The sequence below is a fragment of the Apis florea genome, unplaced genomic scaffold, assembly GCF_048593485.1.
Source record: "Apis florea isolate Af1SG1 unplaced genomic scaffold, ASM4859348v1 contig_3203_pilon, whole genome shotgun sequence".
Classification (NCBI taxonomy): Eukaryota; Metazoa; Arthropoda; class Insecta; order Hymenoptera; family Apidae; genus Apis; species Apis florea.
Genome location: NW_028256723.1, coordinates 664929 through 692661, shown reverse-complemented (window position 1 = coordinate 692661; position 27733 = coordinate 664929). Strand labels below are relative to the sequence as shown.

General features: G+C 30.0%; 1 protein-coding gene and 5 long non-coding RNA genes across 8 annotated transcripts in view; 1 reads left to right on the top strand and 5 right to left on the bottom strand.

Annotated features, from left to right (window-relative positions):
* Eip78C (Ecdysone-induced protein 78C) overlaps window positions 1–27733 on the top strand; it is a 114752-nt gene that overhangs the window by 51134 nt on the left and 35885 nt on the right. The gene's annotated exons all lie outside the window — the stretch shown is intronic.
* Window positions 3351–4225, bottom strand: LOC147657112 (uncharacterized). Its single transcript, XR_015292769.1, has 3 exons — window positions 4036–4225; window positions 3774–3959; window positions 3351–3707 (listed from the first exon to the last, which is right to left on the bottom strand). It is a non-coding gene; the product is annotated as an uncharacterized LOC147657112 (long non-coding RNA).
* LOC116414460 (uncharacterized) lies at window positions 7338–7878 on the bottom strand. The gene is made up of 3 exons (XR_015292770.1): window positions 7738–7878; window positions 7566–7642; window positions 7338–7468 (listed from the first exon to the last, which is right to left on the bottom strand). It is a non-coding gene; the product is annotated as an uncharacterized LOC116414460 (long non-coding RNA).
* Window positions 13569–15803, bottom strand: LOC147657111 (uncharacterized). Its single transcript, XR_015292767.1, has 2 exons — window positions 15156–15803; window positions 13569–14678 (listed from the first exon to the last, which is right to left on the bottom strand). It is a non-coding gene; the product is annotated as an uncharacterized LOC147657111 (long non-coding RNA).
* LOC147657110 (uncharacterized) lies at window positions 16155–17001 on the bottom strand. The gene is made up of 2 exons (XR_015292777.1): window positions 16547–17001; window positions 16155–16357 (listed from the first exon to the last, which is right to left on the bottom strand). It is a non-coding gene; the product is annotated as an uncharacterized LOC147657110 (long non-coding RNA).
* Window positions 19600–27733, bottom strand: part of LOC116414461 (uncharacterized) — a 35388-nt gene continuing 27254 nt past the window's right edge. Inside the window, exons 2-5 of the long non-coding RNA XR_015292773.1 lie at window positions 22448–22739; window positions 21857–21908; window positions 20858–20964; window positions 19600–20791 (exon numbers count right to left, since the gene is read on the bottom strand). This is a non-coding gene — a long non-coding RNA (uncharacterized LOC116414461). The remainder of the gene's footprint in view (window positions 20792–20857; window positions 20965–21856; window positions 21909–22447; window positions 22740–27733) is intronic.

The window sequence follows — 27733 nt, the reverse complement described above, 5'->3', positions numbered from 1 at the left end:
GTTATTCTTGTAATATAAATTTACTTCCATATCTATTTCCATATTCATTTAAATTTTATTTAATTAACTTTATTCCATAAAGTTTCCAAATAATTAATTAAGATTTAACAATATTTTGAACTCTTGAAATTCGATCGAAGAGATTATGTTATTTATAGCTTCATAATAAATTAAAGAACACTAGATAGATTTTAATCGTTAGTAATATAAATAATCGATCATAAACAATTATATTTTCGTTACTATTCTTATAAAAAAAATATCAATTTTTATTTCTGGAAGAAGATGTATACACAGAAGATGTAAGCTTTATTCATAAAAATTAATATTTTGAAATAAAACATTATCTATATAAAAAAATATTAATTCCAAATTCACAATTCGTTACTTAATTGTCCTTAATTTAACATATAAAAATTATTTCTAAAAAAAAAAAAAAAAAAAAAGAAGTCTAATTCTAGCAAGAAGATCAAGAGTCGATTTCAGTAGTATAAGCGTATAATTAATCAAACGCTTAATACAATGCATTCAATATACTCTACAGATATAACACAAAAAGATCTTTACGTACAAAATTCATATTCTATCATGTGAAGCATACAAGCATACACAATCAATTTTCGTTACAACATTCCAAATTTCTTATCGTTAAATTTACACGTCAAAACTTCGAAAACTTTCCAAATTGTAAACTTTCGCATCAATTCAATCATTTTAATTTCAACAATTTTCCAACATAGACTCTTACTCTTTATTCTTCCCAAAGACACGCACATCGTTCCAAGGAAGACTAGGAAAATTTTGATCAATTTTTTTCAAGATTAAAATTTGATACGGTTGCAGAACTTCATAAATGGGGGACATGGCAAAAATCTCGCTTCAGAGTGTAACAGCGAGAGAATCGTGTGCTGGCAATAAATACATCCTGCGTCTACTCGCATTAGGCAACCGATCGACTCGTTGGACGGTGTTTAATTATAAACCGGGCGGCGATAAATAGCGGCGTGTCCATTAAACGGTGATTACAAAGCGCCGGCGTCGGTAAGAATTAATTGCCAGCTTGGGAGTAGCAACAATCGTGCGACACGGAAAAGGATAGCCTGGGAGGATCAGCGACCGCATACGTTTAATATCTGTCGTTTAAAGATGATTTATCGGGGAACATTTTTCGTTGTATCGGCCGATTTTCAGCTTTACTTTTTTTTTTTTTTTTTTTCTATGCAAACGTGACTTTCGATATTTGTTTCTAAATTTAACTTATTCGATGGACTATGTTTAAAGAAAATTGATTAAAATGATGGTTGAAGTATTTTTTATCAGAATTGACAAAAAAGAAATAATCGATTCTCAGTCTGAGAATAATAAAATAAATAAATTTTAAGCAGAAATTTAATGAATAAATATGCGGTAAAAAATTTTTAACTAATAATAGATTTTTGAACAAACATCGAATTACTTTTTTTTTATCGAAAAACGAATATAGATAGAAATACCTATATTTTCAGATTCTAACATATAACAATAAATCCTCATTACAGAAAAAAGCCTTCTTGACGCAGAATTATGAAACTCATTCACACATTTACTTCAACCTCCCCTAACTCTTCCCTGTCTCTATATATATATTCGACAAAAAAAACGAAAAAAAAAAAATTCAATCAAATCTCAATTTCTCTCCACCACTCCACTCCTCCCCACACCCTCCTCCCCGATTTGGCTGCAGATTTTCCATCCACTTATCCAAATTCCCTCCCTCACACTCCTTCCCTCCTCCTCGTCGAAATCTCCATCTCGCATAATACTCGCCGCGCGAAATAAAGGAAAAACTGGATGGATCACGCGAGCCATTTGGCCGCTCGTGGTGCACGGCTGCCGCCGGGAGCGGTGCCCCGGGTGTCGAGTGTAGGACGACGATACGGAACGTGAGTAACGGGAATTCGAAGGTGAATGCTCGGGCAAATTGCGAATTACGATACGCGGCGGTATCGGGTACGTAACGTCCGCGCGAGTGGCATCTCCACGCTTGGGCGCAACAACGCATCGGCGAGTAACCGAGTAACCAGTAATTGACTTGGTACGAGACCAGGGTCTCGAACGTGTACGCAGAGTATGAGAGAGAATAAGAGAGAGGGAGGGAGAGAATGGAGGACGTGATCGAGGAGAGGAACGCGAATAAGGCGTAAGGTAGGGAATAAAAATTTTTTCCGTGGAGAAGGTTTTCGACGAGGTCGAAGGCTCGAAGAATTTCGAGGGAATCGTGGAAAACGCGGACTAAGAAGGCGGCTGCTAAGAATAAATTCTCGGTGGAATAGTTCCGCGAGCCGGCTCGAGGAATCTGCGATTCGCAGGGGTGGGTGCCTTAATGGCTTCTCTTATTACCACTAGCCGTTTCGTGTAATTGTCCGCCTCTTTTTCCCCCTCTTTTCTTCTTCTTCTTCTTCCTTTTTTTCCTTTCTTTCTTTCTTTCGCTTTTTGTAGTTGGCTGGATGGAGCGTGCGGGAATGTTTCTTTGTGCCAGATTAGTGGAGGTTTTACCGGAGGATTTATACGCGTGAGTTTTGTATGGGAATTTGGTACGAGGAGGGGAGGGGAGGAGGGGGATGCTCGAAACACTTTGTGTTTAAATCGAGATCGAATTAGGGGATAAATGGGGATTTAATAGTCGAGATAATCGATTTTTAAAGAAATAATGAATATAAGATTAAAAAATTCTAAACGATAAAGAAAATATAATTTTTTTTATCTATAAATATCGATTTCGATATTTTTTTTTTTTTTTTTAAATTTTAAACGACACACAAATAATCTTAAATAATTGCGTCTAATTTTAAGAAATTGGATTAATTATTCAAAATGAACGAATGGAAGTTAATATATTTCCCAAAAGAACAATAACTGACAAATATCGAAATATTTATTAGTATAATTTATTGAATACTAAAAGTAAAAAGTAATATTAAAATAAAATTATAAAAATAAAATATAATTCTATTTTAATATTTAAATAATCCTCATAATAATCCTTTCCTTGAATAATAACATCGATCAAAGTGTACAATAATTCTCCGAAAAATAAATCGGGACCAATATATATTATGTAATATCGATTGTGTAATATAGAGTAACAAAAAATAATTAAAAAAACAAGTTCGAAAATACTATTTATAAACATGTAGAGTTTTTTTTCATTTTATTACGTAAAACGTTTAATCAAATCTCGCTATGAAATTTTATCAATTACGCGATATTTTAATATTTTCCTAAGTTGCAATCAATTTTGACAGTGAATTTTTCATTTTTTATTGAAAGTGTTTTAAAAAATGTTTCATAAATTATTTTTACTTCGTCACTTTTATTATTATTTTATTCTTTTATTTTATTTTCCATACATTTTTTTTCTTAATATTATATTCAATCACATGCTCTTTTGAATATATTTATCCTCGTTGATATACGATACGGCGATAAACGAAAGAAATTCAATTTTCATGGTATACCATGATATATTCATTAATATTCGTATCGTTACTTCATGACACTTCAATCCGTTCTAACTTTCAACACGGGCATTACCCATGAAAAATTGCTTGGATAAACCTTATACGTTTTCCTTTGAAATTCCAGATCATGAATTCCATACTAGCCACCCCTATTAAATTACGAAGATACGTTTCGTCCTCTTGTATCGCTTAAATCATGATCCATTACTATAAAAAAAATATATATATATATATTGCTTCTCTATATTGGAAAAAAAAATAAGGGAATAATACCCGTATTTTATGACGTTGAAAATATTAGCAATACAATACGTATTTCTTGTCTTGGATAGTTACAAGATTTACGTAAGCTGTTGAAAACAAGAGTGATGTAAGTCGAAGAAAGTTGCAATGAAAGTTGTGAAAATTGCGTTGATTTACACTGTAATTTATTCACAGGTATTCTTACGTTATAAGTAACTATAAATTATAATAAGATTACAGTTTTTATCCTTTAATGATGTAAGAGTTTTTTTATATTTGTGGATATACTTACAAGAATTAAAATAAACTGTTATCTTTTGTAACTTCTGTTATTTTGTGATCTTCGTATAGAAATAATATCTTTGATCTTTTAAAATCTTTAAAATTAATAACTCGATTTTAGCTTCATTAAAAATGACACTTCGATATATTTCGATTGAAAGTCTTGGTATATTTTCATTATAGGTTTTGTGTATTGATATTAGAAAATGGCAAAAGATCGATTAAGTAAATTAAGCCAAATTTAATTTATTAACTTTTGATTATTTTTGTCAACTATTTATAGATTGATGATATATATATTTTTTTTTAATCAGCTAAAATAAAAGAAAAGTTATAAAAATAGTTAGATATAAGATTAATTTTAATTTCGTAAAATTTAATAGTTTTCAGAATTATTTCCTCGATCGAAGTATTTTTTTCGATTTTTTACCAGATACAAGTTCAAAATTTCGATATCGATCGCGAGAATGGAAAACTTGTTTGGAGATTGGCTGACTTTTACGTGGAACAATCGCAGGAACGCCGATCCACGCGTTGGCCAAATATTAGATTTCCACGCACGTTGATAACAAACAGCAACAACGTACGATGTGTCTACTTTGTACGAACGTAAATAACATTTTTCAGTTAAATAACGTTACATCCATGGCTATAAATCGTGATTCCACGCAAACATCACGAAGACCGGACGAATACGCGGAATATCGGGTTGGAGATTTTGATGAAATGGTAATATTGAACTATCGACTGTTCGACGATCTGACGACCTAAAAAATATTCACCGTATGTAGTGTTTAAATGTTTATGAACGAATGTTGAGATAGTGTTCGAAAGTTGTTCAATTTACCGAGAGATTTACTTATGACTAATTCTTCATTTTTTTTTTTTTTTTTTTCTAATAGAATTCTGAAACTGAGAATAAATTCGATAATTATTCTTTGAATGTCTGAATTTTTACATCTACGAATCATTGAATCTATGAATTTCTCAATTTTTTAATCTTGAAATATTTTAATCTCTGAACCTTTAAATCCTTGAATCTTTGAATTTCTGGAATTCTTGTATATCTCTTTTACTTTTGAATTTTTGGATTTTATCTGTAACTTAAATAATCAAATTTTCTAATTTGAAATATTATTAATGATATATGATATTAAGTACCATTTACGATCATTTACACGTTCTTCTGATACAAGATTGTACCAGAACCTGATGATGTATAAGGCGAAAATTTGGTAGTGAAATTCGTAGAGGGAGGACTAACTGGCCGCCGAACTTTCTTCGTTACTTCCGTTCGCGGACGGAAGCGGAACTTAATTAATGCGGGTTCGTTACGCGGTGCGAATATACTGTGCTTTCCAGAATTTCAGATTAAACCTAACTAGAAGCTATACTTTCCTGGGGGAGTTCCAGCTTCTCGCAATAACCTCAGCTCCTTCAACGACTCCAATTAATTGCCATGCTATGATATCAGATTCATTCAGCGACGAGAAATACGAACTGCAAATCCATGTTTGGATCGATTATTTAGTTAAAAATATAACAACAAGATAAATATTTTGTGAAAAGGATCAAAGAATATTATATTCTGTTGTTTGGATATTTGAAAATTTTCAAATCTCTAACTTTTTTATCTTACAGTGCGAAATTTTGTGTATCATTGAATCTTTAAATCTTTGAATTATTCAATTTTTAATAAAATTCTTTTTAATCAAAATTTTATTATCAGAAACGAATAGCAATATTCTGTATATTTATAAGTTTTTAATATTTACAAGTTAGCATTATAGTAAGACAGATTTTGATCTTAATAAAGTTAATAATTAACTTATATTAGCATTAAAAATATATTTTCTTTAATATTATAACTTAACATTCTTCATATCTATATCTTAAACTTCTCCAAAAGTAGATATTGAGATAAAAAAATTTACATAAAATATAATTTTAGTATATTGCCATAAATTCAAAGAAAAATGAATATTGTATCTTGACAAAAATAGAAAATTTGAAAATTTATAATAAATAATATCTCAGACAAAAATAACTAAAAATCTCACTAAGTAATGTACCATAGTAGATTGTTTAAAAAAAAAAACTATTACAATTGTGTATATCATCTAATGTACATAAAAGGTATTCTCCTTCGCATTCCAGCAACCACGGAATCCAGTTTTTCCGTTAATGAGAATAATTAGCAACAAGAGGTCGTTGTACTTACGTATATGGCTTAAGGTCGTGCTAAAGTCTCCATTGAATCGAACGTGGGATTTACCCGGTACTTTCAGTTTCCGGTATCTTTCAGATTAAACTAACGCTGCCTGACGTCTATGCGTGTGCATGATTTTTGTCAATGTGTTGCACCGTAAAAGGATTTTAATACGTCGAGTTTATATGTCGTTTAATTACCGTCATTCCATATTTTTTTCTTGTTTTACATCGTTAAATGTTACTCCTATAATTTGCATTAAAAACCAGACATTTGGATTTTTCTCATTTCACGTTTAACGAGTTTAAAATTGTCGCTGCTCATTGCTGGCCATTAGTTCACAGAAATTTCACTTCCAATTGATCGAAAGTGATGTTTTTCCTGTCGTAAGTAGGTTTACATAGTTAATTTCATGCTTATAAATTGAAATTGATATTTACTGGTTGATGAGTTTTTTGTCGCTTTGAAATAAATTCATTTTGTTTGAAATGAAGATAAATCTATTTGATAAATATAAATATAAGATATATTAAATAGAAAGATATTAGAAATTTTAGATAAACATGATAGATAGAGTTTTATTTGTTAACAATAAAAATATATTTCAATTTTGATTATTTCATGCAGTAAAATTGGATATTATTTTATTGGAAAATTTATTTCTGATTTTTCAATACAAAATATTAAAAAAAAAATTATACTTGTTATATAAAATTCATAAAACAAAACATAAATTCTTCGTTGGAAAATTATTTATTTTATAAAAACTCAATTTTATAATGTGAAATATAAATAAAAAAAAAATAATTATTACTCTGTTTGCAAAATGCATATTTGATTTTAAAAAAGCACATTTTGTTTCCAAAAACATGTCCTTGATAGAAACAAATATTTAGGAGTAACCTACCGTAAAATATGCATAAGTCAGAGAAAATTGATCCAACGAGCGTAACTCGTGCTGACACCAGAGGTCGTTTAATTGGCAGGTCGGCAATTAGGCGATTAATTAAGCGCGGTTAAGACATAACAGGAGGAACGAACATAGTCTTCTTGCGTAATAATGCTCGTGGCAGTGAACCTGAAGTCGAAGGCACTTCGCTTCTCACGTCGACAGCGAGAAGCGGTTGCACACGGAAAAAACATTAGCCTGATGCGTCTATCTAGACAATTGTCTCGTACGGTTTTCTTTTGCACGAGGTTTTGCATTTCCTAACTGTTATTCTGTAAGTAAATTCTAAAAACAAGTTTACTTGATGATTGAAATAAAAAAGAAATCAGGAAATGGAAATTTTATTTCTTTTTGATTCTGATGATGATATTAAATATTATACCTGAATTTATATAAGTTTTATTTTATTTGATTTATATTATTTTATATTATTTTCTTTGATTTATCTCCACGTTTTCTCTAAATGATTTGTAAAAAATATTTTAAATTAATTTTTTAAGAACAAATAAAAATAAATAACATGGTTTTAAACGAACGAAATTTAAGCTACATACCAGTGATTCAATATTCAATTTCAATATTTTCGTGGTCCATCCAATAATCTTCCAATATCAAACTCTCAACCGATAGTGACATTTTAGAAGAAAATACTCTTCTTCTCGAGGACAAAAAAAATCTGCTTATAAATTCATTGATTTATCAACGATTGATCAAGAGAGCGATTTAAACCAATCGATTACTTCCGAGAACAAGTACAAGAAACAATACTTATGCAAATCTCAAGCGGATTCTCCGTTCGAATCTCGACCATTCTTTTGTGCGAGAAGAGGGGAAAGTAGTTTAATTCAATACTGAAATGCGATTCGGATTGGTTTTGTCATCCGCAAGAAAAAAAAGCACGAAGAAAAACAAGACGAATACGCCTATCCAACCTTCTCCTTTGTTGCCATTCGAATTCAATCCTCCAATTCTCTTTTTCTTTTCATCCAGTTTTAGCAGTTTTTTACTAGCATTGTCGTAATTTGTCATCGACCGAAGAACTTACCTCTCGTGCACATTCGTAGCAATTTGTTCCTTCAACGGGACATTCTGCTCTCGACAGATAATTCGTTTTATTCATTAGCCTTCACTATCTATCTCTCTTCCTTCTATTTAATCCTCTGTCCTCATCTTTCTCTTATTCCAACTTTCGTTCGTTGTACCTAACCTCCAATGCTTCATTCTGCTAGTTATGTCGCAATAGTCGAGTTCGATTCGTTTCTCCCTTTTATTTTTCAACAAACATCACCATTTGTCCGTCGTTTTCTTTTCTTCTTTTTCTCTATTTTTTTTTTTTATTATTCACTGTTTCCATTATCAGCACTTCGACTCGTGAACGATCAAAAACTAAAAGCGGAATTGTACGAATTTGCTTGTTTATCGATCGAGAAAAAAGTCGATTCGTACTCGATAGTCCACATTCAAACCACGTTTTAAATTCTGATTGGTCCCGTTTGTCGTTCATATTTGAATATTTACAGGAAGAGGGCGCAAAAGATGTCCATATTCGATAGATAGTTTTCGTTTCGTTTCAACTTCATTTCCGTTTGGTTACGATCGGAATACGTGAAAATGTTTTTATCGCAAAGTTGGGTATTTACACTTGGCGTCGTTGTACCACTCGCTTTTACATAATTTAGTTATGAGACATTTATTATGTAATTTATCGAGACACGCTTGAGAGAGGCTGATTGCATAACTTCCTACATGAGGCTTTACCGCGTGAATTACTGTGCTGAAGTGCTTCGAGAGCATTCAACGCCTCGAATCGAAGATTGTTGTGTACGTTTTTATACACTTTTACTTGTATATATGGTGAAATAGTTGCAAGAATGTTGAGATTATTTTTTAAATAGCGTTTAGGTGTCAGGATGAAATGCGTACAACATTTTGTATGTATCTTAATTTTATGTATCTTAATCTTATTTTATAACACATTTTGTTATTTTTATATTTATTATATTTATTATATTCTAATTTTTTCTTAAGTTATCTTCTATTCTATTTTATTATATATTAATGTAAATTTAACAATTTTGTTTCATTTATTTTATATTATTTCTCGTAAAATATTTCTTTCTTTCTATTGTTTAGGAATCTAATGTGGATTATTCTTTTTCATGATTTTTCATCTTGTTCATATGTTTCCATTTTTTAATCGAAATATTTATTACATTTACTCCATGGACAACGTCAACAGTATTGTTTATTTTGGAATGCAGAATTGCTGGGTGATGTCAGCTATGTTGCTACATAAATCATGGCATGAAGTGATCGTTACCAAGCTCGTAAGCGTTGTATGTATTTGGTCCTAAGATTTTTTTTCTGACCTCTACTGCGGTTTCACTTGGCGCGTTTTGTTTCATAGCCAGTCACCCTTGGCATTGTATTGTCACGATATCAACCTCTTTTCTTTGTATTCATATTCTCACTATAGTTATATTCTCAACGAGCTTTAAACTTTGATTCTCGGTAAATCTGACAAATAATCTCTTTCATCTTATATTTTTTTCATCCATTTACAATAATATTCTCAAAGCTTTTTCTTTTTTTTTTTATGACAAAAATGTAAAATTTATTCTTTAAAAAATGATTGATAATTTATATATAAATTTAAAATAAATATTTTTTATTTCTTAATAATATGATAGAGTAAAAGTTTAAAAATAAAATTTAGTTTTAATTCTGTTTCATGTTTTATTTCTAATATAAAAATATTTTATTTAGTTTAAACACATTTTTTCAGATTTAGAAAACTAATCATTAAAAATGTAAAAAAAAGTAACTAGATCTGATTCTAATTTTGTAAAAATTAAAATTAGTTATCATGAAAATGAAAAAATTAAAAATTTAATGCTAGATATATTTCTTAAACAAATTCAAAAACTACATTTTGTATGTATATGTATTCTTTTGTATTATGACAGATAAATTGCTTATGTAAAAGCAGATGATTATTTTTTTCGAATGCATCGATGATAAAAAACATTTACCATATTCACAGTCTTCTAAGGATCAGCGGCGAGTTTATGTATGTTAATGGAGAAAATGGATGGAGCACCTTAAATATAAAGGCTAAGTTCCCAGCTCCATTATCGTAACCTCTAGAGAACATGACTATACAATTACGATATTAATATTTATTTTCCTATTGTTCGTTTGCAATAATTTCATGTTTTCCACTTCGTATCTTTTTGCATCTTATGTTTTATATTTTATCTGTGTTTTTTTCCTTCTGTAGTATTGAAAATTTTATAAGCTATAAAGTTTCATTTTGAAATTTATTAATTTAATATTTGTTATAAAAAGAGAAGTTTTATCAATAAATAGATTGTTTGATTATGATATTATTAATTTATATTTATATAATTAAATATTGAGCTACTATATATTTTTTTAAAAATTTTCCTCTAAATAATTTTTAGATATATTTTGATGTATATTTCTTTTTGAAAAGTTTTTAAAATTCCAATAAATGGTCCAATGATAACACGAAAATAGTAACAAAAATCATGAAGAAAATTGCAGTAAATGATAAATGATTTTCTTTCGTCAACTATTCATCCGATGTAATCATCGTAACTTCGTTCGCATGAATGTAAAACGCATAAACTTATATATATACACGTTCGACTCGTGCTCATAGCAAATTGTGGTTGGAGAAGAGGTTTCACCGTTAGCATCAGGAAGAAAAAACATTTCCATCGACTTTTCTCTTTGTTCCTTGGACGTGTAATGGCACGGAACTAAAGTGGCGAGTACGGGGCAACGGGCGCGTTTACGACGATTTATATCTCGCGCGCATGGCTGTGTCATGGCGCAATTTGTCCCGCACAGAGGCCAAGCCTTGAAGTCCCTAGAAGAATTCTTCTCATGATGGCCAATGTCATTTTGAATAAAGTTAAAAGTTCTGATTTATATTGTAATTTAGTCTCATAATGAATGAGTACGAAAAATTATTATGATATTATATTTATATAGATGGATCCTAATTTATTAAGATATTTATTAATTTAATAGATATAGATTCGATATGATTCAATTTTATATTTTAATAATTTCCTAATAATAAAATCTTAAATTTGAAATATAAATTGGTTCTTTTTTTTATTTATACGCATATTATTCGTGTGATTCAAAAAAAATCTATTGAATGAATATTTCTTGTTAATTATCAATCAGGAATAACCAAGAAAATTCTATTATTATTTTTATGGCAGAAAAAAACAATATTTCCATACAATATAATAATTAATGTCAATTACGATTATAATCATATTACGATTATTAATGTTTATTTATCCATATCTTGAAACATTATTAAGTGTTCAGTAATTTACGTTACAAGAATGTAGTAACTTATAAAAGGATGGGATATCATAATGTATAATGTTTGCAACAAAATGACCTAGGTACTATGATTTCACCGATCATCGATCGTGCTCGAAACATTCTCAGCTCTCTCACGACATACATAGATATATTCAAACACAGATACGCGCAACTTATTCAATGCTATCGATTTCCCATTAAATGTGGATAAGCGTGATCCCGTGAACGATCACGAGAGTCACGCTTCCACAACGTGAGTTTTCGACGTGCAAGAACTTTCGCGATGCGTAGAAAAATGCGTATAGTATACGCGAAAGCATCGTTATGGAGGAAAATTTGTTTCCAATCTTTTTTTTGATGGATCAATGCCAGAAGCTTGGGATGAAATATCGTGGGAAACGTACGTTTCTTTTTTTTTTTTTTCTTTTTCTCATTTTTTCCCTCTGTGTATCCGTATGGCGTTTGTTAACGAGGAAACGCTTATGAAATCTCGAGGTGTTCCGCGGACTGCGGTATGCATGCAAAAATATTTCTGCGTATTGTAACGGGAAGAAACAGACATGCAACTAATACCTGCGACTGGTGAGCAAGTTCAAACATGCAAATGTGCATGTTGCTGATGCGTAAAGCGTGATTTCTTAATTTATTCGTTTTTTCTTTCTCTTTTTCTGTTTTTTTTTTATTTTTTATTTATTTATTTTTTTTTTTTTTTGAAGAGAAAAATGCGGAAACCAGACATGAAGTTCGTGTTAATTACTGAATTTGAAATTCTTTGACACGAAAGTTGCTCGTTGTTTAGAAAATATTGAAAAATGGAAATTGAGTTGGATTAAAAAAATTGTATTTCGGAAACAAGGATATGTTGTGAATTTCATATAAATGTAAAATGGTAATATTTTTTCTTTCTTTTTCTTTTTCTTTTTTTTTTTTTTTTTTTTCTATTTGAAAGCTTCAGAGAGAAAGTGGAAGAAGTTGTTTTTATATAGAGTGTTAATATAATTCATAAGATACCTTTGGATTCTAAAAGATTAAAATAAATATAAAAGTTAATACAAATATGTAAATTTTATATATTTTTAAAAACAACTATTCCATATATATAATAATAATAATATATATATATATATATATATATATATAATATAGAAATGTTAAGAAATAGAAGTAGAAATCGAGATCTATTAAATCTTATTGTTCATAGAATAGATACAAACAAAAAGAATAGGGGGAAAAAAGAAGAAATGAAGTATATATATTCAAATTAACATCATTAGAACGGTACTTTGCTACTTTCTCCTTTAAATCTAATGTGCATAATACGGTTTATGTTTAGTAGAATTAACAAGCCCAGAAATTATTTATTTATCAATATAATATTCATTCTGACTTTACGATGATCTAAACGACCGAAGAGCTTTCTCCTCTAAAATTGTTTTCTTTCAATACATTGCATTAATGATATATGATTATTTTCTGTAACTAAAAGAGGATAAAATCTATATTATTATATTTGGTAGAAATTATTTACCATTTTATGTTTGTATATACAAAATATCGCTTTCTATAATACAAAACTTTATACTTACTGTAATTTTCAATACATTGTGTGTTTAATTAAAATAATTTCATATTCCATTGCATTTATACGAATGATCAACCAATTTTATTATTCCAGATTTAGAAAAAAAATTACGAATTACATGTATAAATAACAAAATTTTACTTTCATAGTTTCTCCATCTCGTGATAATTTATTCATCAAAAAAATTTCAATAAAAAATTCAAGTTTTCTAATAAAAAAAGCGACAAATCAGGATTAAAATATTATTTATATTATATATAAAAATTTCCAATAAATAATCACAAGTCCAGAATATTAAAATATCATTAGAATATTATTAAAATATTCTATTTCAAAAGATATATTCTAATTTATATTAATACTTTCATATTCATGTTATAACGGAGCATTCAATGCTTCTTTTATGGGCATATTGATATTTCTTCCATCCAATATTATTATCTTTTTATATTTTCTTTTTCTATCTTTTAAAATTGAAAAAGGATATTCATTCAAATGAAATTTTAAATTCAAAAAAAACGCAATACATATAATATGAACAATATTATAATATTATAAATAGTTATTTACTCTTTTTACTTTTTTTTTTAATATTTTCTTCACAAAAATAAATATGTTATATATATAAATAATTATATAATATATTATTTTCAAATTCATAACTTTTATTTACTGAATATATAATAATCAATACTTTTTTTAATGTTAATATTAATAAAAAAAGATAAAACTATAATATAATTTTATAATATTAATATAATATTAATATAATTTGATAATAAAATGTTTAACACTAGAATTATAAAATTGATCAAATTGATTGGTTTTAAATTAGATTTTATCTAAATAAAGATATAATTATAATCATTAATTTTTATAATATCATTTTGTCTATCAATCTATATATATACATTTGTGATATGTACATATATATATTATATATTTCAACAATTCTAATGATAAAATCTTCATGAGTTTTTCTATAAAAATAAATAGCATTCTCAATTTATAACAATAAATATTAATTTTATTTTATATTAATTCTTTTTTTAGTATCCTAATTAATATCCTTGTTATAAATGAATAACGCAAAAAAATTTAACGACCATTGGAATGGGAAAAAGCGACCGCCTTTTGAGCTCAGGATGTTCCAGTCAACCTTACGACGCAACGAAACGGCTTTTCCACGCCTAGAGATATATCCAGGCGCATTAGTGACATAATTTTCTCGGTGTATTTCTGTAACGTGCCAGAGAAACGGGCAGAGGAGATAGGGGAAGGCAAGTGAGAGTCTGGCGACGCCGGTCGTCTGGGTCTCTCTCGCTTAGGCGAGTTTATCGACATTGCATTTCCGCGTTTTCGTTGCACAACACCTGTTCACTGTCCATATAATCTCATCCCAATAATCATCTCGAAAATCTGTGACATCGAACGAATAAATCGACATTGGAATATCTTTATCTTTGATTCCCCATCATATTTTGATTAGAATATTGCCACATTCGAATCATTATTTCATATTTTGATTGCTTTCTTGTTTCTCTGTAAAAGAAGGAAATACTAAATATTATAATCATGTATATTTTTCTTATAAAAAAATTGCAATATTTGAATCTTATTAAAGTTTACTAATTTTAAATCTTTCACAAAATTAATAAATTTCTATTAATTTTCTAATATTTTTGCGAAAAAACTTCACACACCACTTTTTTTATATCGTAGTTTAGTGTTTTAATACGTAAAATTAATAAGAATTCCAGATGGATATCTATTTAGAAATTTAAAAATTTAAATTCCAGGGAAAACTTCGCATGCCAGTTTTTTATCATAATCTACAAAATTACGAAATTTTAGATATTCGAAAGATTTCAGATTTTAAGAATTAAATTCCAGAAAAAATTATATGTATCACTTTTTCTCAGAATAAAAAATCAAAAAATCTGGCAACAAAATTTACAATTTTGTAATAATTTAATAATCGAATATTTAAATGAGACACTCTGAATAAAGATTTATTACCTTACTACTTGAATAAAAGTGAGAATCGCCACCCGGTAAGTGGTACCACGCGTGAGACCGGCCGAAGATATTCCTGAAGCGACCATATATCTTTGGAATTGCGTAACGTGCGCCTAGCGCACCGTGTGGAAAGAGAGAAAAAGGCGGAACGAGAGAAACGACAGTTAATAAGAGAGACTGCGTGAGACAGAGAGGGAGAAAGTGGGAATCGGTAATGTGGAGAGGAGAAAGAAAATGAGATACCCGATGTCTCTCCTTCATTGCAGCATAGAGATCGTCTGTAGAAAGTGCATCGGGAAAGCGAAAGAGGTGCATAAATGTGACCATAAATTATGACTCGCGCCTGTGTACGCTTATGGAATCTGTTTCGGATATCCCTTTGGCTTAGTGAAGACTAGCTATGTCCTTTAACGAATGTTCTGTTTCTTATTAGAGAAAGATTATAAAGATAAAATCTTATGCTAAGGATAAAATATCCTTTCATTTCTAATTGAATTTAATTTTTTATCTCACTCGTTAAAAAATAACAATTTTATTATTAGAAAATTGTTAAAATTGAATGATATTAAACATTTTTAATATAATATAAATATAAAAGTTAATTGAGTTTTAAGATTTGAAAATATCGATGGTATAATGTTGAAAGGTATACCGTGGAGAGACCGAAGTTTGAAGTAGAATACGAGATCCAAGAGAGGATTTGTTCCCGCGAGGAACCAATTCAGGGATTGAGAAAGTTGAGAAGCTGATGGATGAAACACGAGAATGATAGGAATCGTGTTGTTGGAATCTTGTTTTGAATTCGGTTGCTTTGACGTACTGTACTAGCCAAGAGTTTAAAACTATTTTCCTAGTTATTTATATCAAATTCAATGTCAATAATATAATTAAATAAAAGATGACTTTAAATTTTAAATTAATCTTTTCATTTTATAAATCTTAACTGTCGTTTCTTTTAACTTAATTCATTTTGAACATCCATAACCTAAAACATAGCAATTTAATGTAGATAATATTTATTATAGATCCAATACAATATAATGAAAGGTTAACTTAAATTAAATTTTACTGAAAATATTAAATGTTTCTTATACAAAACCATTATTGTTTCTTTTAAACGTTGTTTTGTTTCCTTTTAATTCATTGTGTCGAAAGTTTAAAAATAGTAATTCAACGTAGACGATAGAATTTATCATAAACTACTACAACATAACAAAAGATTAATTTAAATTGATTAATTTCAATCTTATTATTATTCGAAAATTAATTAATTCTTTTATTTTATACAAACAAAACGACTATTGTTTCTTTTAATTCGCATCGAAAATCCAACATAACCTAAAACACAGCAATTTATAAATGATAAAATTTATCATGTGTCAAATACATACTGCAATGTAAAGAAGAAGCGATGAAGGATGTCAGGTGAGGAAACAGCCGGCGCCATGAAACCGCATCGTCGAATCGGGTTGGAATAATCAAATTAGCAGGCGAGTAGCAACAGACTACAGGGTTGAGCTGACAATAGCGGAAACTCGTTCGAGTTGCATCGCAGTGTTTGAGAGTTCTCGCAGGATGGTAGAGGACGCGACGGTTGTACGGAGAAGTTTGGAACGCGGCCTCGACCCGAGTCGGAGAGCCACTTCACGGCATTTAGCAGCCCTTGTTTACAAGGAAGCGGCGCGCATCGCATATATTTACTCGGGTCACAGCATTCGTATTCCAGCCGACTGTGTGTTCGTCCGTTCGTACTCCGTCATGCAGAAGTGCAGTGTGCGAGTGTGCCTCTAGTGCCGATACGTGCTGGTATTTCCAACAGGCAACCGATTCCAGGGCCTCTCGGTTTATTGTCGAGTTGTGTTCGTTGAAAATTGTCACTCTTTAACAAATGACTTCGTTTATGATTTTGAGAGATTTTTTTTTCTGTCTTGTGGGAAAGTTTTGATTGATTGAAAAGAAAATATGAATAATATTGTTTCGTTTGTTGGAAGTATTAATCGAAAATATTTAGGTTAGATTAAGATTTGAAGACATTGCTAAGTCGAAAAGTTTATTTTCATCCTCCTATTTTTATATATGTTATTCAATTAATTTTTTTAAATATTGTCTAGAATCATAATTTCATCTATTATTATATATGTATTATTATATAAATTGAGCAATTCTCATTAGTTTGTTTTGCCATTTTTTTTATCAATAGATTTTTAAATTTAGTTAGATCATTATTATTTAACATTTTTATTATTAATTTATATTCTAAGATTAGAATTTACAAATAATGAATTTGTAATGGAACAAACTTGAATATAGGAGATCTTATTAGATAAATTTATCAGAAACCGTACCTGAAAATAAAAACGGTTACAGTTCAGAAACTAGGTTAAGCACTTGAATATTGGAATTCATTGTCGAAGTAAATTCCAATGAAAGCGTAATACTTTGAATATCTAATTAAGTAATACACAAAGAATTTAAATTATGTGCAAAGGTAGATAACCTGAAGTTTCGTAATTAAATTATATAAAAAAGAAAAAGATAAATAAATAGTTCCGAAAATTGAATAATTTAGAATTTTAAATAGATTGATATATTTTGAAATCATGATATATTCTTTTATTTCGAAATTATTATTTTTAAAAATAAATAACAAATATTGATGATTTAATAAATTTTTATATACATATATTTTTGCGCAATCGAAATGATGTTAACAATGAAATTTTACAAATCATTAAATTAAATATAATGCTAACAATAATTAATAAATTCTCTGCATCTACATCAATTGAAAAATTTACACAATAATTTATTACAATAAAACCAAATTAAAAATTAGAATTAATCAAAGTTTCTAAAAATTAGAGACATAAACAAAATACTAGTAATAGTAAAGATAGATAGAGATTGATAAAAACGAATCAATTAAGAATTTTCATCTCTATAATCGTACTTTGCAACTTTATTTAACTGTTCAAGCAAAAGTGGCGACAAATCGAAAACGCAATTGGCGTTAATTAAATCTCAATTAAAAATATTAACCATACAACGACGATTATTCTTCGAGATATTATTCACGAGCGAAAATTGAAATTAATTAGGCAGTGTTCCTCGAGAGATCGCCTCTTCTCTCGATAAATCCGCGAACTTAACGATACGCTCGTTGATTTCGCGTATTCACCCATCCCACGACCCAATTCTTTTCCACCGTTATCCGAATATAAATCAGGTCGTATGTGTGTCAAGAGATCGATAACGTACACGATATATGTATGTATAATGCGCGATGATTAATCTGGCGAGAACAACGACCGATAAACATGAAATGCGAAATCACGTGGATGAACGAATAATAATAACAATGAGGACAGAAATGTATCGTGATAATTTAAAATCTTTATTCGATGAATTGTCAAATATTCTATATCGGGAATAAAAATATCGAATATTCATTACTTTTTTTTTCATTATTTGAAATTGGATATCTTCTGACATATTATGATGGAAACTTTTTTGATTTATTTTTGTCTTTGTATTTTAACATAGTTAGATGTATATATTTTATCATCATCTTGTTTATTAAAGATATTAATTAAAACAATATTAAATTTTGGATTAAAATTAATGTCTAATGTATAATTAAAATAAATATCATTTTTGATATTTGGCGAATAAAAATGTATATTGTAAATAAAATTTGGTAAATATATCCAGTGATTTATATTTTAATTTTTTAATTTGTGTATGATTATAATTCAATTGTAGTTCTTATTAAAATTTATTATTTGCGCAATTATTCATTATATAATTATAATTAATTAATTGATAACTATTATCAATTGATTGTATTATTGAAAATATATTAATAAGTACCCAAAGCGAGATATTTTTCTTAACTTTAATTAGAGATTTTCATAATACCAAAATTGGTCTTATAGCGATCTTAAATCTTAAATTGTAGTAATTTTAAAATCATTATGACTTTAAGTTATCTTGAGTATAAGATTGGCACATTTAATCTCAAGATTAATTTAATTAATTATTAAAGATTTTTGAGACTCAAATTAACTCATCAAAGTCAAAGGATATCTTGAGGCAAAAAAAAAAAAAAACGCTGAAGATAATTTTATAGTCATAAGGATATTCAGATTATACGATCACTAAAAGGCTGAAGAGAAAATTCTGAGAACAAAGAAGCTCTGAGACAAATAAAGCCCAAATCAACTTTAATGCTGGAGTTTAATTAATTAACCTAAGCATAATTCTGGGCCTACAGGGACACTGACACTATTTGATCTCTAATCTGAGGATTAAGACTGATATCTCTGGGACCAAGAGAACCTTGAGCCTAGGAAACTCTGGAGATAAATGATCCAAATGACTGTGTCAACCGTGATCAAGAAAATATAAGTTTTTATTCTGACGTAATGATTACCATAACATCAAATAAAATGAAGAATTTTTATTTTATAATCGAGTAATCTAATCACTAATTATAATTAATTTACAATAATTATGTTATTGTAAAAGATTAATTAAATTTTCTTAATATATTGATTCAAAATACTTAAAAATCTAAAAATATTTTTTTAATGTAGAAATGGATTTTCAATATTTTTTTATATCTAGAAAATTTATATGAACATTATGGCTATTATTGTCAGATAGTTTTGTCTGTTTATTACTCTCAATAATTTAACAACACGTAACTTGTCGTAAACTTGAACTTTATGAAACATAGGTAACAGAAGTTATTCATTATTTGTTCATATCTGATTCAAATTCATAAATTCTATAGTACATCTGATTTTATCAGCTGATAGCTATCTATTATTTCACAAATTTTATAGGTCCTTATCTGTTACGAGTCTTCTATAAATATATGATACAATGTTTGACGACATGAATAAAGAAAATTTTAGTCTTATAAAGATTTTCAAATTATAGAGATACATAAGTTCGATATTTGGGTAGTATTATTGTATTTTAGACAGTAGAAATGCACTATTTCTGCTACGCGTAATTACATGTACCGTTAAACGTAGTATAAGGTGTCGTAGTTGTATTGATCGTAATTACCTGTACCGTTAAATATAAACATGCGACTGAATGATATCTATCATTGGTTCGTTTCCTTTCACGTTGTAATTCGAAAGACATGACTAATTTAACGCGCCTATTACAACAATATTTCTTGTGTCTTTATCGAGTATCATTTAGTTCCACGTTTCTTCAATTATGACATTATATCGAGTAATTGGACAGCTTGAAATCGAAATTTGAAATCGAATCTTTACCTATGAACGATAATTTTTCACATTAAAGTTAATGATTTTCATTCACTTTCTAATTCCTCTTCTAATATGTACTTTCTTCTCTACTACTATTCTCATGCACATATATTCGTATTCGTATTTGTAAATTCATAATTGTGTTTCAGTCATCTTAATACATTTAAGTTTGAATTTGATAGATTACATATCATCAATCAAATATTCTGAATTGAAGGAAAAATTACGGCATAAATTACATATGTCAAATACTACATACACTATTTGATAAAATTTATAGCAAAGATATCAGAATGACCAGAGATTAATCATAAAATTTTATAGCGAAAAATCCTCCATCCTCCATCCCTAAAATAAAACAAAATCTTATCAACATTATCAAAAATCAAAATAACAAAATAAAATAAAACTTACCCCTTTCATAATCCTAAATTTTCACCTTTCTTAAAAGATAACATAGAAGACACTTTCCAAAGAAAGTTAAATCCCGGAAGTCATCGGCATCATCGTTCCTCTTCACCCTGTAATGACCTCTGCATTATTTAAAAAAAGAAAAGGTGCACAACTTTCCTGTTCGACGAGGTAAAGGATGGTCGTGATCATTTATCGAGCAAAACGCTCGACAAAATCATCGCTCGCCTCGATTCAGAGCAACTTTCGACCATCTTATCCGCTCACGAATCCGCAATGGGCTCCCATTATTTAATCAACGAAACGTCTCGTTAGCGATCTGGGTCACACACGAGCACGTTTCCCGTGTCTTTCACGGGTCGAACGTAAATCTGGAACCGGTGCACCGGCGAGTCTCTCCTTTGGACTCGCCAAACTCTCTCTCCTTTCATCCTTGCCACGTTTCCGGAACGTCTGGCGTCGTAGCGAGCACGCATCGTTGCCCCTTGACAATGGCCAAACTCTGATGGCTCTTGTGTACACGTTGATTCGAGCGAACGATAACGTTTCGCGCCAAGAACGTGTTTTCCAGTCACGATCGCATATTTGTTCTTATCGAGGGAAAGAAGGAAGTGCATATTTAAAAATTATTCAGAAATTTTATACGATGTACATTATAAATACCTATAGGTGTTAATTCTTTTGCAACTGCAAAATTGGATGACATTTGGAAATATTTAAATTATTTCTGATCCTTTTTTTTTTTTAGACAAATTTTTTTTAGACAAAATTAACATAGTTTAGTTAATTTAACGAAGAAAGATTTTTTATGATTTTTAAATTCAATATAAATAAGAGGATCTATATACATTTTAAATAAATCGTTATTTAAATATGACAGCTGCAATTCCTTTGAATTGTGATCACCTATAGATAATGTTATAGATAAAATATTTAAATTTTTTTTTAGTTAAAAAGAAAATCTCATATGAATTGTCATGAAAGAAGATTATATCAGTATACCTTTGCACAATTTTCAATTTCCATGCCTTGTAAAGTATTTTAATAAAATTATCTGTAAAAAAAAAAAAGAAATTATCAATTATTTATCAACTTACATTAATATTCATTTATTTAATAATAATCAATACAAATTGAATAAGATAGATTGGTAATCCTTTCACAAATACAAATATATTCCGAGCCATACAAATACATATGCATGTATATCTAGCCAATCGATCGAGATTTCTCATTCCTCGGTTCACGTCGCAATCATCGAAACATCCAAGTTGGTTAAATTTCATCCACGTGGCATCCAATCGTGTTAATTAACAGTACGTGGAATCACACGACTATATCCACCTAAATTACATTGCCACAAGTCAACTTTCTATAAAGTGAACCTCTCGTTCGAAAAACTCACTATAGAAGCGCAACGGCTTTCAAATAATTCGAATAAAAAGCGAGAAAAGTTTGAGAAATTCATATTCGGCATCTACGGCCAATTGATGTAACATTTAATGAAATTACTCGACGAAATTAATTCGCGACGTACAGGCCGATGAATGAAAGTCTTAGATGGCGCCACTTGTATCAGAGGCCATTAATTACCTCGATTCTTAATTAATTAGCGTCCTTACGCGTCCGTATCTCGAGCATATATTTTGAATACACGGCGACACTCCGTTGACCATTTTCCATTTTATCATTCTCGAGGTGGAACGAGAGTTGATGTTGGCTCACGAGAGAACGTTTATTAATATTCCGTATAAAAGGGATACATTTTCGAAATGAAATTTTACGGATGCGAATAAGCGGGTCGTTTTCCTCTTTCCATGATTCTTCGTATTTATTAAAGCTCTTTCCAAACGAAATTCTTGGTTTCCATATAGCAAGGAATCAACTGGAAATAAAAGAGAAAAAATGTCGATTTATATCGAAGAGGATAAGTTCAGAGATTGGAACAGATACAAAAAGACAAAGAATGTGTTAATTTATTTGTCAAATGACATTATTTATGTTATTATTTTTTTCCATAAATTCAATTTTACCGAATGTCCTGCATATGCAAAAAGTATTCTTTACGTTGTCTATTACATCTTTAAGCTGCGTGGCAATAATTTTTGTACGATTAATTTTAATTCCACGTTTCGTATTATCTATTGAAACCAAAGACTGCGAATACGTGACGGCCATACTATGGTCATCGGTGCTACGTGATCTAGTAAATACAATTTCAACAGGAAGCTGGAACGTTTGCATACAAACATGAAAAACGAAATACCTTGTCAGATATTTTTAACGGACATTACTATAAACTGCAGTCACTCACATTTTCTTACAGATTTACTAGCTTTTACGCAAAAGTTCATTTAACTCTTCCAAAGATAAATTCTTTTACAATTATTTTTATACCTTTACAATTTATATATAATTTTTCATTTCTACAATACATTGAATCTTCATTAAAAAAAAAAAAAAAAAGAAAGATAATTCACAATTTCCATTAAACTTTCTTCTAAAAAAATAAAAAAAAAAAATGGAAAGAAGAAGAATAAAAAGAAGAAATAACAGAGACGGAACGCTGTTCGTCCCACTTTCTAGAAAACGCGTTCTGTACAAACTTACAAACCAGTAATTCGCAAAGGAAGAAAAAAAAAAGAAGAAGAAGAAGAAAGACGTTTTCAATGTGACTTTTTTCCTCCCCTCCACTCCCGACCAAAGTTAATAGGCAAAACGATTCCGTGCACCGAAGCCTGCTCGCGAAATTCCCCGATAAATACACAGGAAACGAGCCCGCATAACGATAGAAATCGATAACATCCGACGCGATAATATCGCCGTGGCAGCGTTTATTCAAACGCTCCCGTGTTTTCGCTGCACGGCTGATTTCGAAACAAAGCCGAAACGGGGCCCCGGATAATGTCGTAGACGCGTGCATCATCCGCTTTGATGGATTATGGAATATACTTTACGGTCGGCCCGTTTCATTTTCACTCGCGCGAAAATTTGCTTTCGGTTTTTCGCACAAAAAATATTTACACGAAGTAGGCGTACACTCGTCGAATGTAATACAATTTTTGGAATCCGTTTGGAAATGTGGGCCGATCAAAATGGAAAAATTGATTTGTCGAAAGAGGGATGGAATGTTTGATTGATAGAGATAATTTATCTCTCGAATTATTATTACGTTTGGTATGATATTTTGAAAACTTTTAACAAAAATAAATATTTTTGCAAAAGCGATTTTCATATGTTTTCCCACACGTGAAAAAATGTTTTTGAAAATTTATATTTGTAATAAGTCGATATTTAGAAAAGGAATAATTTGTTTTTTTCTTTTAATTCAATATTCTATATTCGATACATAAGTAGGTTGAAATAACTCGCTTATCTGGACAATGATTTCTTGAATTTTTTTTCCTTTTCTTTTTCTTCGTGCAATATTTCAATAAGCTATATGTTCAGTATGTTTGAAATTTTAAAATGAATAGCAAAAAAAAATATATATACACACACCCATTCTATATAGAATAATTGAAAGAATAGAAAAATTTCGCTATGCAGAATAAGGAAACGAGTGAATATTAAAATAACAAATAGTTGGCACTACTTAAACACGTGCGCATACCAGTTGGAAAAGCTGTTTTTCCTGGAATCACATCTCCTCAAAACGTGTGGAACATCTTAATTACATTTAAACATCATATATTTTACAACATTCCTCAAGATTCCACCATTTCATCTTGAACTTCACTATTTTCACCTATTACACGCTGATTTTTTCTTACCTCCTTATTAAGTATAATAAGCGTGGAATCTCCAATATCACGTACTTCCGTTAGAAACTCATTCAACTACCATTTCACCGGCAAAAAAAATAACTCGACGTTTGAGCACTCGATAATAACTTGTCGAGCTGTAGAAACGTGGACAATCATAAATATGAAGATAAATAAGGCACGGTTAATTAACGGTATAACAGATTTCGCGGACGTAATTTATCGATATCATTGACGCTTAATTAATAGCCGAGAAGGACAACGATTTTTTCGAAGGAGAAAAGTCGTTAAGACACTTGAAAATAGTCGAGCAACCGGTGTTATAATAATAATAATAATAATAATAATAATTTCGATTTGACACCGATCGAAAATAATGATGATCGAAGTCTCGTTTCAACTGAAACTTTGCCATTAAAATGGAGTTCAACAATTCGGTCCGGAATTTTCCATCATTCGATCATTTCCATTATCCAATGCACAATTTCGCTTTGAATATCATAGCGTGAAACATGGAAACGCTTTTATTGAATATCGATAACAACAATATTAGTCACAGTTCTATAAGAAACTGTTTTGACGTTGTTTATCCATTATGTGCCGCCCTGTCGTTTCCGGTTTAAATCGAATCGTTGGACCGTATAATTGTCCCAAACAGTTTTGTATCAATAACATTTATTTATATTCTTGATAATAAATCTTTCTCCTTGAGAAAGCTCGTGAAATTTCAATAAAGGATGAAACTCTGAATGAGATCTATCGACGAATCATTAAAGATACGATGATGATCGAGCAGCATCAATGAACAAATTTAAGAATTAATTGCGTGCAAATTGATGTAATACAATTTATAATGAAACGACGAGGGGTTGTCTTCCTCTCTTCTTGTCGCTTCACTTATTTTAAACACGAAATATCATGGAACGATTTCAAATTATATACCGTCAGTTTAACAACAGACATTTAAAAATAATATTCCTGCATACATGAATGCATACATCATACGAAAGTTTGTTTTGGACAAACTTCGGCCACGTATCGTTTCAAAATATATTCTTTTCCAGAATATTATTATTATTATAACGTGCGAAACGTTGAGGGATTTGGTGTATATCCTACATTTGAGCATTGTCACGAGTAACTCTCTGTGGGATGGAACTGTGATCAGTTTGATGGGAGAAGCGTGTTCACCATCACCCCGTCCACCCCGGCTGTAATTAAACGCGGTGCCGACAAATTGCATTCGTTGTGCGACACGGGGTTTCGTATCCGATGTCCCCGTTTTGTTATTCGACAACGTGCCTTATCTTATATGCGCATCTGTCGGATCTGTTCGCGATTTTTGAAATAAATATCGAGAGCGATGCATAGAGTAGACGAAGAATTAGAGGGAATGGAGGAATGGGATAAGTAAGAAGAAGGATAGAAGGAATAAAATTTATTGCATTGGAAAGATCTTTCAGTCATCAGATTATTTAAGATGATAATAATACGATTCGTTTATCATTGAATTACAAATGTAACACGATTCAAATATTCTACACACATATAAGACTCAGAATCTTTACAATTTGTTTGATAAAAATTAGGGAAAAAATAAATAGGATGGATTTGGCCGATCAATTAATTTTCTAATGGGACTTATTTTTTTTTTAAACGTATCCTAAATAAATAAAACTCGAGAGCATTAAAAAATTGGATTCAGAGGGGAAAAATGATAGAGGAGGGGGAGGGGAAAAAAGTGGCACAAAGGTAGAGGAAGGGGATGAAGCGAATGATGAGACAAACAAGAGGGCAGGAAAGTGGCCGTATAAACGGAAGTGCGCGTTAAAAAAGGTATAAAGGGGTGAAAAGTCGGGGCGAATCAGTGGGACAGAATGAAAGTAAAACACGGAGTACAAATAAGAATGGAAACGATCGTGAAGGAAAGGGAGGGTTTGAAGCAGGGTAGGAGGGAGAAAGAGGGAAAGGGAAAGTCGAGGAGCTCGGGCAAATGAAAAACCGGGGCGGGTTGGCTGGTAAAGGTGCATCAAGGTATGAAAAATAAAGAGACAGAGGAAAGGAGGAACAGGTTCATATGAAAGCTGCCGCGAGCGTAACATGCAAACAAACAACACGTCTATCTTTGTGCTTTCGAATATGCACAAAACGCACAAAGAATGTTGCGCATTTACCAAAGTTTGTTTAAGAGTTACGCTCAATTGCAATTTCAGGATCGTGCAGTGTTTTCCCGATCGAGCAACGAAATTGTTCGTGCAATTTAAACGGTTTAACATGTTTGTATTGAAATAATTTGGTGTATTTTATTATAACGTATTCTATTCATATATATGGAAATTTTTATAGAAAAAGTTGTACTATAAATAAATATGTAATAAGAATTGTAACTAATATTTCTTCACTATGCTAATACTTTTCGATGGAAAATGGAAGAAAGCACGCGTGATAATTGAAACATTTAGAGCAAGAATAGATTTTTATCAATAACAATGGAAAAAGACGAGCGTGAGCTCCGTGTCGCAGAAAGGAATTTCATTTTCGCGATCATTCAATGCAAATAAAAAAAAAAAAAAGAAGAGAAAGAGCTCGTTAACGCGACTTCGTTAACCGTAAAGCGATTGCTACTCTTCGTTTAATAGCTCGATGCGCTGTTTTAAAAGTGCTCGAATCACCAAGGATGGAAGCAACGAATGAGAAACGGAGCATAAATAATCCAGATTTGTTGTCACGCGAACAAATATTGAGTTATTTTTTTTTTTTTTTTTTTAATATTCTAGTAATCCACAATACTATAAAATATTAAGTATCATTTACCAATTTTCATACAGAGATTTATGAAGATTCAAAAGTAAATTTAAAAGATATACTATAATAAACTATATCTTTTTATTACTCATTTAATTTATATTTTTAAAAATTGTAAAACTATTATAGAAGCAATAATCCTTCATAATATTTTTATAATATTTTTCTATAAGACATTAATTTTCACGATATTAAAAAAATTAATGATACTATAATTATCCATATCATAAAATATTTTCTTCATTGTAGAATTGTAACATTTGTCACATCTTTATGAAGACACGTATATCAACGTTTTTAATAAAATAGA